Source organism: Myotis myotis, unplaced genomic scaffold (genome assembly GCF_014108235.1).
Source record: "Myotis myotis isolate mMyoMyo1 unplaced genomic scaffold, mMyoMyo1.p scaffold_m19_p_5, whole genome shotgun sequence".
NCBI classification, from domain to species: domain Eukaryota; kingdom Metazoa; phylum Chordata; class Mammalia; order Chiroptera; family Vespertilionidae; genus Myotis; species Myotis myotis.
The window spans coordinates 22,200,560-22,210,970 of NW_023416357.1; the positions used below are offsets into that span (position 1 = coordinate 22,200,560).

Consider the following 10,411-nt stretch of genomic DNA (forward strand, 5'->3'; position numbering starts at 1 on the left):
ATTATGCATTGAATACTCTATTATGTTACATTAAACTTAGTGAGTTTAGCATATTCCAATATAAAATTTGTGAGGTATATCTATTTCCTACATTTAGAAACATGTTCATCTTTAAAATAAAAACCAAATAATTACTAGCCGCTGATTTTTCCATATTAAGTTGAATAAATTTGGTTTAAAAAACTATAATGAAGTCATCCATGCTCGTCATAATTGTAGAGCCAATTTGAAAAAGTAATATGAGCTGCAGGTTTTTTAATTCATACTTATAAAACAATCACATACTCTGGTGTTTCATTGATTAATTAGGAAGTCCAAGAATTATCTTGCTCATGAGGAGAAATACAGAATATGAAAGTACTCATTATTCCTGCAATTGATTTATAATTTGGCAAAGTAATTGAATAGAAAAAATGAAAAATAAAAATCTTGAAGACCACCTTAAGAAAATATTCAGGTCTTCTTTTTACTACCTTCTCTCATAAAAGTAAATAAGTGTCACACACACAACACACACACACACACACACACACACACCACACACACGTGCACACACATATGCACACATACACACTACACCACCTCCAGAACAACAATAACACCTCACGAGGTTTCCATTTTTTCTTCATTGGCAGATCCATTATCATGACTTTAGCATTTGGGAGGTGTTTCTTGCTGGTGCTAATGTAAAATGTCTTGCTTAGGCTCCAGAGATCATGCTTTTATTCAGGCACTTTGCATTCTTAATGTGGCTATAAGATCTCTTACTAGTGCTAAATTTAGGGACAAGTGCATTAACTTATTAGGACTGCTATGGAAATGTATAAAAGTGCTACAAAGACACTCTCCTCACTGCACATTCCTTACTGTATTTTAATGATGAGGATGGTGGTTGTTCCCGGCAGAGGAATTTAAAGTGACTAAACACACACACACACACACACACACACACACACACACACACACACACCACACAGAAAAACTTTTTCAAGATGTTTAAAACAATCCAGGAAGCACTGCTTTCAGCTAATCACTGTGTGTGTGTGTGTGTGTGTGTGTGTGTGTGTGTGTGTGTTTAATTTTTCATATACAATTTGACAGCTTTGGATATGTTACCTGATTTTTTAATCCTTAGTTTTCTTGGGTCACATCAGAGTTGGAGGTTAACATCTTTTTCCTAAAGTTCTAGAATTTTATGTAAAAATCTAAATAGCATAATGTCATGATTATTTAGAAGGGTATATGTTTTAAGACATAAGACTTTTTTAAAGAAACAATTATGCAAAATACAAAGAAAAAATGTTCTATCTCAAGAAACATGTCTTATGTTCTACATACAACGGGTCATATTTATAAATGAGGGACAGGTGAAATGAAACAAAGCTAATTAAAACCAATGTCCTTTTGGTCTTAGCATACTTTCTTCTTTCTTAAGAAAACTTAATATTATTTAAGTAGATAATTTAAGAAGTAAATTATCCAATAAAGTAGTCAGAAGTATAAATATTTAAAGTATCACATTGGTCATTTTTTAAACTATCAAACTGTTTTTTTTCCAATGTTAGGTTTATTTTTTATATTTAAATTTTCATTTGATGGAACAAAATTAGTCTAATGTATAGCAAACTAAAGATCCATTTCACTGAAGCATCTATATTAATGCTAAATAATAATACATCTAGACTGTTCCCTTTCATAGAGAACACATTACAGCCAATGTTTATTTATTAGACACTCACGTTTTTCATTAAGTTAACTTTTACCTTAATTTATAGTTTCTTCTGTACAATATATTACCATAATGCTCACGTATTTTGTTATGTAATTTTTCAAAGCACTCTGATTAACTGCAGCTACTCATACTGCAAATGTTGTAGGGAATGTATATCTGCCTCAAATCACTACTGATGTCTAAAGAGAGGTGAGCCAGAAGAGAAAAATCTCCAATTAATTTTTCCAAGCCTTTAGGTGAATGTGCCATAGAAGAGAAAGTGCTTTGGCTAAACTTTGCATTTACTGGGGTCACAGGAATACACCAAATAAAATCTCCCTGCAAGGTGACACTCAGAAGAGCTTCTGCTCCAACACACAATTTATCAAGTTGAGCAACACAACATTTAAAACTCCAATTTCAAAGCCAGCTTTGATATTGTGATATTGTTACATAGGCATTTCTTTTTCAATTATGCAATGAATACAACGGTGGTGGTATAATTATGTCAACCATTTCAAAATTGTCTTAAAATATCAAATAGCATAATAAAAGGAAACATTATGCTTTTCCATTTTAGAAATTATTATATTATATGACTTGCTTTATTAGTCCGACCAAATCTGACTCAAAGTTAGTGAATTACTTTTAAATTGGTACTACCTATCTGCTCCCTCTACAGCATTTTTCTATTCATTATTCCCAGAATTAGATTTGCTCACACCAGGTACTTTATCTTACATTTTCTCATTTTTCAAAACAAACATAGAGTTGACAGTATTTTTAAGATATTGGCATATATCTAAATGCCTGCCATTGTATTTTACAAATTTGAGAAAATTTGAGTTAAAAACCATAATGTATTCTTCGACAAGATCACAAGTGCAAGCTGTTCATGTTATGCCCAAGTTCTTTGCTTCTGTGTGCTAGAAAGCATGTTCTTTCATCTTCTTTATCTTTTAAAAAAATCTACCATCCAAACCTGAGTTAACCAGTTTTGTAGTTACTCAAATGTATTCTGCACTTAACATAGCATTGCCTAGGCAATGAAGCAGCCTCTGAATCTTAAAATAGGATTTATTCTCTATTGAATGCAGGAGGTGTTTAAATCACTCTTTTTTTCCAAGTTAAGAACATTGAATGATCACATTAATTCTTAGTCAACTATGGTTGAAAATTGATAGCTCTTCTAACTTATAATATAAAAAGTAACTTTCATGCAAAAGTTAGCACTTTTTGTTGTCACGGCATCACTTCTTTTTTCACAGTACATAGATTTCAAAAACCTTGTAGAAATCTTTATAAATCTTACAGATCTATATGACAAAATATTAAATGACAAAAAACATCCAAAAAGACCTCTAACTTCTCCTCAAATCTATAGTCCATTACATTCTCATCAAAAATTGATCATAAAAATAAATGTGAACTTATCTGCTATAGGTGCTCACTTTTCGTCTAATGCACCCTTGTTGTTTAAAGTAGAATCTAAGAGCATACACTCTTAGCAGTATCTAAATGGAAACATTATAAAATGTTGATAACCTTACAATTAAAATTTGTCATACCATTTGAGATTAATGTGCTTGAAAATTTAATAGATGTGAATGGCTATATTGATTATGCAAAAAAAAAAAAAAAAAACCACCAATGCTCCCTCAAATCAATGCATTTTCCATGTCACTTCAAATAAAACCTGCCAATTTTGCTTTTGCAACTCTTTCCCTCCTGTGGTTTTCATCCAGTCTTTATTACATTAAGATACATTTGCCTACTTACTGGTAATGGAGAGCAATTATATAGCCAACCAACATGCACATTTTAGAACGCTGATCTGAGTGAGAACCACAGATAGTTGAAGAAACCTATATCAGGTAAAGTGATCACATTAACCCTGGCATCCTGTTTCCATCTATATATGTTACTCATATATCACTTCACTTTAATATTTAAAAAACAAAGAAATCATGTCTTCTTAAATTATGAAAAAGATGCATTTATTTTTTTAGTTCTGACTCAAATTAAATAAGCAACAGTTATGAGAAAACCAAGGGTCCTTTTCAAATTAATTTAACAATAGCAATATACATACACACACTAATGTGCGAGTAATTCAAAGCTACTGAAATCAAGCAGCATAATATAAAGTTTGACTTTATTTTTATAATAATGCTTCATATGTAAAATTTGAGCACTATAGAAAGAGCTTGGTTAGGTATCAGTTTTGTAAAAGTGAAATAAGAAGCAAATGTTTGCAAGTTATTTCACTGAGCATTTTATTAATACCTTATTCAAATACTATAAAATTATGTATTCTTACCTGCTTCCAAATGTTAGAGAGAGAGGGGTGGGAGAGAGAGAGAGAGAGAGAGAGAGAGAGAGAGAGAGAGAGAGAGAGAGAGAGAGAGAGAGAGAGAGAGAGAGACCCCCTACTAGGAGAAAAAGCAATATTTGCACTACTTCATTATTAGGAAAAAAAAATGAATAGCTCATATTCGCAAGCTAAGTAAATAATACTTACTGTTGTAAGCAATGGAACTGAGTTTAGCCTTGCTCAGCACTGACGATTCCGGCAGCGTTGTGGCTTCTGTCTCATTCCTCCTCTTTTTATAGTATCTTCACAGCTGAATCTTCATGCATCTCAGTGTGCCTCCCTCTTGGAGCATTACTTCTCACTCAGACAGGCAGGAAGCTGAAGCCAAAGGAACTCTCTATCTGATTGGTTTCCATTCAGCGTTTCTGATTAATAACAGACAGTCCCTCACATAGGAAGATGTTGCCGCTGATGGCGCTGCAGGGCTCCAGGTTTGGGACTGGGGCAGTAAAGACCTCTGTAGGCACAGCGATTTGCAAGCGAATGGAGTGGGAGGGAGGGCTTGGAGAAGAGGGCTTTGTCAAAGATCCCCATAAGAGAACATCACCCAGGGTTTTTAGTCTTGGCTAATCAGCTTCTTTAATCTGTTTGCAGGTGGGAGGGAAAGGTCACAGCGTGTCTAACCTGTAAATCATCTGAAGAAAATATACATCCCATGCAGAGAGCGGTGGCTCAAAGGGACTTTGTGTGTATTCCCTGCAGAATTCTCCACCCCTTCTTTCAGTTCAATACCACAATTCCAAGTTTAAGAAAAGGAAGAGAAAAAAATCCAAATTATATTTGTCACTGCTAATGAATTTTTATCTGTCTCTCTGAGTTTATAAACTAGCATAAATTTCCAGCACGGTAATTTAGAAGCATCTAGTATCAATGCTTAACATGTTCTTTTTCAGTAACAAGAATGATACCAAGCATAATTTCAAGTGTCTACAACATTTTGCTTTTTACTTGATAGTGCAGTTAAGGGATTTTCACCTTCTCTGGAAATGTCCAAAACTAATGGTGACCATAGCCACATCACAAGAAGTAGATGGTCCACCTGTTAGATTCACTGTTGCACATTGCACAGCTACCAGGAAGGGTGAACCATAACTGAGTCAAACCCTGTGTCAGAAGAGAAGTCCCTTTAGCACTCCTGGAAATGGCACAATAGAAGGGTATTGATTAGCAGATAAATCTTTCTGAAAAGGAGTTCTAGTAATAGTTGTACAAAATGTACAGTGGGAATATGGCTCACTTTATAATGACTTGTTAAGCCACAGTAAGTAAATAGCTTAAATGCCAAACAATATCAATATCCTACTTGATGCTTCAAAGGAAAACTGACAAAAAGGAAATAAAAAATAAAATCACCACATTTTTTTCTCTCTCCAGTGGAGGTGTAGCTTAGCCATGAAGTGTAGATAATAGAGCTGCATATCTGAGACATGTGCATCATGGAAATTTATTTCTTAAAAAGGAAAACAAATATGACGAACATACAGTTTTACATATCCTCAAATATAAGGTGGCACTGCCAACATTTTGTAAAGCAAATCCTCAGGCAAGGATTAAAACTCAAATAAAAACAGAACAAAACACTGAAATGCTTTGCACAACAACGTTCAGGTGCCATTATTATGAATATACTCTATCAGACCTCAACACCACGGATTTTTTTCCTACAGCCTCAAGGTTAAGCTATACTCAGGAATGGAGCGGGGCGTTATAAATTGTTTCCTCCTTTTCCCTAACAAACCATCATTGCTCATATCCCTACTTACATCAAAGCCCCTCTGAAGTTGAAGATTCTCCAATCATCTGTCATCACCGTGATTTTTATCACTGTGGCTTGAGGTGTCCCCAAATCTCATCAGAGTCCCCTCAGACCAATTAGGCCTGATGGTGAATCTGCTTAACTTCAGAAAATTCTTTGTGTCCTAGGTCTTGTCTTTGAACATTCCCTTTAATTCCCTGATCTAACTCAAAGCTGGCTATCATATAAAAATTATTTTCTATTTTGTATTTCTCACCTGAGAGAGGATATTAGTCCCATAGCCCATGTACTACAGGACCTGGAGTTGGGAAAAATGATCTTTGCTGGGCCATTTTTCCTCTCACCTGTATCCATGCTTGCCATAGATTTCATGGTGCCTAAGTCTCCTTGTTTAAATCATTTAAAGACTTTAGTAAATTCAGCAACCCCTGAGGCAATCCACACAATGCATTGAATCCTTCTTGCCTTGATATTTCGATTTCCAATGATCATTGCTTCCTCTCCACTTCAACTGCAAGCTCATGGTCATGCCCTATCAAAGGAGGAGAAAAAAACACAACATGATTTTTTTTTTTGGACAACCTTAATAGATCTTCTCCATTCTTTACCTCAAGGTGGATTAGCCATGAGCTGACTCAATAAAACTAAATAGGCTTCCCCTTCATGACATAATCATGGCCCAAATGCCCTACCTTAACAGCATCACCTAATCACTTTGGGCTTTGGGATTTCAATATCTGAATTATGGGAAAACACAAACATTCAGATCACAGCAAGATTATATACGGTTTTTCTTAGATGAACCTTGAGTTGCACCTATGTGTGTGTCACTGATGGTGTTTACCCCTAAACTGTGACTCAATACATACACATGCCATTATAAAAAATACTATGACCTCTAAGTTATGTTTTATTTAAAAAAAACCAATTCTGACTTCTACTGTGAAATCATTCTCTGTGATCTGGTGCCAGCAAGACTATGTCCCCTGCAGGACCTCTCCTCCACTGACCTCACACCAGTGTTGATCACTTCTCTGAGATTCTCCTTTCTCTGCTTAATCATGTATGATCCCAAGGCCCATCGCCAACTCCTTTGCATTCTCTCTTGTCTCTTCTCACTCCCTGACTGCACATACACAACTACAGAGAGCAAGTCTTTTTTAGAGAATGGTGAAAAAAGGTAAGGAAAATGCAAAACGTGGCCTTGAAGTATGTGCCAGGGAGAGGCTGTGGGATTATTAAGTAATCCATGCTTCAAATAGTGCAGCCGAAGTGGAGTTTTAGAGTCAGAGCTGCTGTCCTTAGTTCTTTGTCTTTTCTTCCTGGTTCAGAGAGCTTCACCAGAGTCCAAGCTTTTTATAAAAGATAAAAGTTTAGAAAGTTTACAGAATGCTTGATTCTGTCCTTGCATATTCAAAAGCCATGTAGAATATAAATGGGTTATATGACTCCACTATTTTTTTAAAAAATTTTACTTATATTTATCACTGGAGCCTTTACAACTGCTTTCACTATTACTTGTAATAACAATACCACTGATCATAATGATAGTAAAGGCTATAATTTATCATATACTTGCATCAGTAACTAAGTATTTTTTAAATTTCTTGAAATAACTCTACAACGTGGATTATCTCTTCTTAATATAGTGCAAAAACACGATCAGTGAAGCTATTTTGTCAAAAGTTACTTACCCAAGAGATTGGTAGAACTGGAAGCAGAAACTAGTTCTATTTAAATTTAGTGCCCATTTTTTAGGCACTATACCCTAGCAGTGATGGTGAACCTTTTGAGCTCGGCGTGTCAGCGTTTTGAAAAACCCTAACTTAACTCTGGTGCCATGTCACATATAGAAATTATTTGATATTTGCAAGCATAGTAAAACAAAGACTTATATTTTTGATATTTATTTTATATATTTAAATGCCATTTAACAAAGAAAAATCAACCAAAAAAATGAGTTCGCGTGTCAACTCTGACACGCGTGTCATAGGTTCGCCATCACTGCCCTACAGCCTCCTTCAGTTGCCTACTAGCAACAAAGTACAGCCCAACTCAGGAGCTGATGGACAAAAGTTACTGGAATATTATGTATCCCTAGAGAGTTTTCATCCTCAAAATTTCTACACAGCATAGAATCATATCTAAAAGGTTTTTCCTTGCCAAAGATATTTTTTTAATATTATATAGAATATAGCAAATTTGTATCTAGATTTAGAACAAGTTCTAATAAGGAATTAGGTTAGAAGAACATGACAATTTATAAATGATTTATAGGTATTAAATATATTTTAAATTTTTTTTGGCTCATGGATAAATTTTGGAAAATACTTACAAATGCTTGCCTAGATCATGTTAGATATGAATTCTGAAAATAATATAACAAAAATTCTACTGGCACCTACATTAAAGAAAGATATATGTTTAAAAGCCCTAGAGCAGTGATGGTGAACCTTTTGAGCTCGGCATGTCAGCATTTTGAAAAACCCTAAGTTAACTCTGGTGCCGTGTCACATATAGAAATTTTTTGACATTTGCAACCATAGTAAAACAAAGACTTATATTTTTCATATTTATTTTATATATTTAAATGCCATTTAACAAAGAAAAATCAACCAAAAAAATGAGTTCGCGTGTCACCTCTGACACGTGTATCATAGGTTCGCCATCACTGCCCTAGAGGTTTGTTCACCATTGTATCTTTTCAGCACATAGAAAAGCACAAAGTAACTAGCCAATTAATGTTATCTTATGTAATTAGCATGAGTTTTTTTTAAATATATTTTTATTGATTTCAGAGAGGAAGAGAGAGATAGAAACATTAGTGATGAAAGAGAACCACTGATTGGCTGCCATAACCTAGGCATGTGCCCTGACTAGGAATTGAACCTGGGTCCTTCAGTCTGCCAAACCAACTAGGGTGATTAGCATAAGTTTTAAACAAAATGAACCCTATATAATAAAGAGCTAATATGCAAATGGTTGTCATACCCTCACGCCAAAATAGGGACCAGCCAGGCACAAATGAGCTCCTGAGAGTGGAATGGGGACTAGCCAGGCTGCGGCCCGGGAGAGGGACAAGCCGTGCCCCCCGTGGTCCCAGGTGCCAGTGGCTGTGCCTGCAGCCCAGAGAGGGAAAAACCACTCACCCCGTGGTCCCAGGTGCCAGTGGCTGTGCCTGTGCCTGTGCTTGTGCCTGTAGCCCGAGAGAGGGACAAACCACCCGCCCTGTGGTCCCAGGCACCAGAGGCTGTGCCTGCAGCCTGGGAGAGGGACAAGCTGACAACCCCATGGTCCCGGGCACCAGCACCTGTGGCTTTGGCCTAGGCAAAGCTGCCTGCCCACGATCCCCTGCAGCTGTGACCAGCCCAGATGAAGTCAGCCTGGGTTCTGGGTGCCTGCAACTGGCCAGAGGAGGGAATCCTGGGTCCCAGGTGCGGGGCAAGACAAAGGAGTGATCAGGCCAGCATGGGAGCAGTTAGAGGTGATCAGGCAATCAGGCAGAGGGGGTAGGGACAATCAGGCAGTCAGGCAGGTGAGTGGTTAGAAGCTAGCGGTCCCAGAGGCAGTCGGACATCTCCCAAGGTGTCCTGGATTGAAGAGGGCACAGGCCGGGCTGAGGGACCGCCCCCCCCCCCCGCATGCATGGATTTTGTGCACCGGGCCTCTATTATTTAATAAAAACACATGTTAATTTATTTTCTTTTCAAATTAAAATGGTTTTGCTATAAGCTTATACATAAACATTGTATGTTTACTCTAAAAGATAATCACTTGATAACACAAAAATAAAGAAAATTTCTATTGCTTTTATTTAGCATATAAGGGAAATCACTCACACAATTAATTTTAAATAAATGAGATCATATTCTATATATTATTTTTATCATGGATATTTTTAAAATTGTGTTTTAACACTGCTTCCCTCCCCCCTTACTTTCCCTTGTCCCTATTCTCCTTGTATTTTACTACCTCCTCTTCTAGTGTAGGTACTGACATTAACAGCCTTTTATAATTTTCTGTATCTTATATAACCATATTTTAAAAATATATCTACTTACCTATCATGTATCTACCTATTTTTATATGTGCCCTTAGTGTTTTAATTAAAAATAAACAGCATATTACATTAACTTCTCTGCATCTTGCTTTTATACTTAACAATATATTGTGGACATTTCTGCAAGTTAATTGATAAACATATTGATTTAAAGGCGGCTAAACATCCTATTTTATTTTATTTTATTGCTATTTTGTGTGTTTTTTGTTGTCGTTTTTTAAGTTTCATCAGCTTACAAATTGATAATTTAGGATTTATTTTTCTTGGTAAAACACTGCCCACCTGCTCTCAAGTTCCTGAAATTTACTTTCTGTCTTCTTCCCTGCTATTTCTCCCTTTGAGTGTGTTTTATTTAATTATCATAAAGGAATGAAATTAAATATTGGTGTTTAGTTTGCAATTATATGGATTCTAGGTTTGGTTTTAGTCTATTAATGAATAAAATAACAAAATAAAAATGGCATTTGCTCAGAGAAAGAGAGAGACAGAGAGAGAGAGAGAGAGAGAACT

The 10,411-nt window shown here is 35.8% G+C and overlaps 1 protein-coding gene across 1 annotated transcript in view; it reads right to left on the reverse strand.

Annotated features, from left to right (window-relative positions):
• The window catches only part of CDH9 (cadherin 9), a 93,610-nt gene extending 89,248 nt beyond the window's left edge, over positions 1-4,362 (reverse strand). Inside the window, exon 1 of the mRNA XM_036309358.1 lies at positions 4,233-4,362. The gene's annotated coding sequence lies outside the window, so the exon portion shown is untranslated. The remainder of the gene's footprint in view (positions 1-4,232) is intronic.
• Between the last annotated feature and the right edge of the window lie 6,049 nt (positions 4,363-10,411).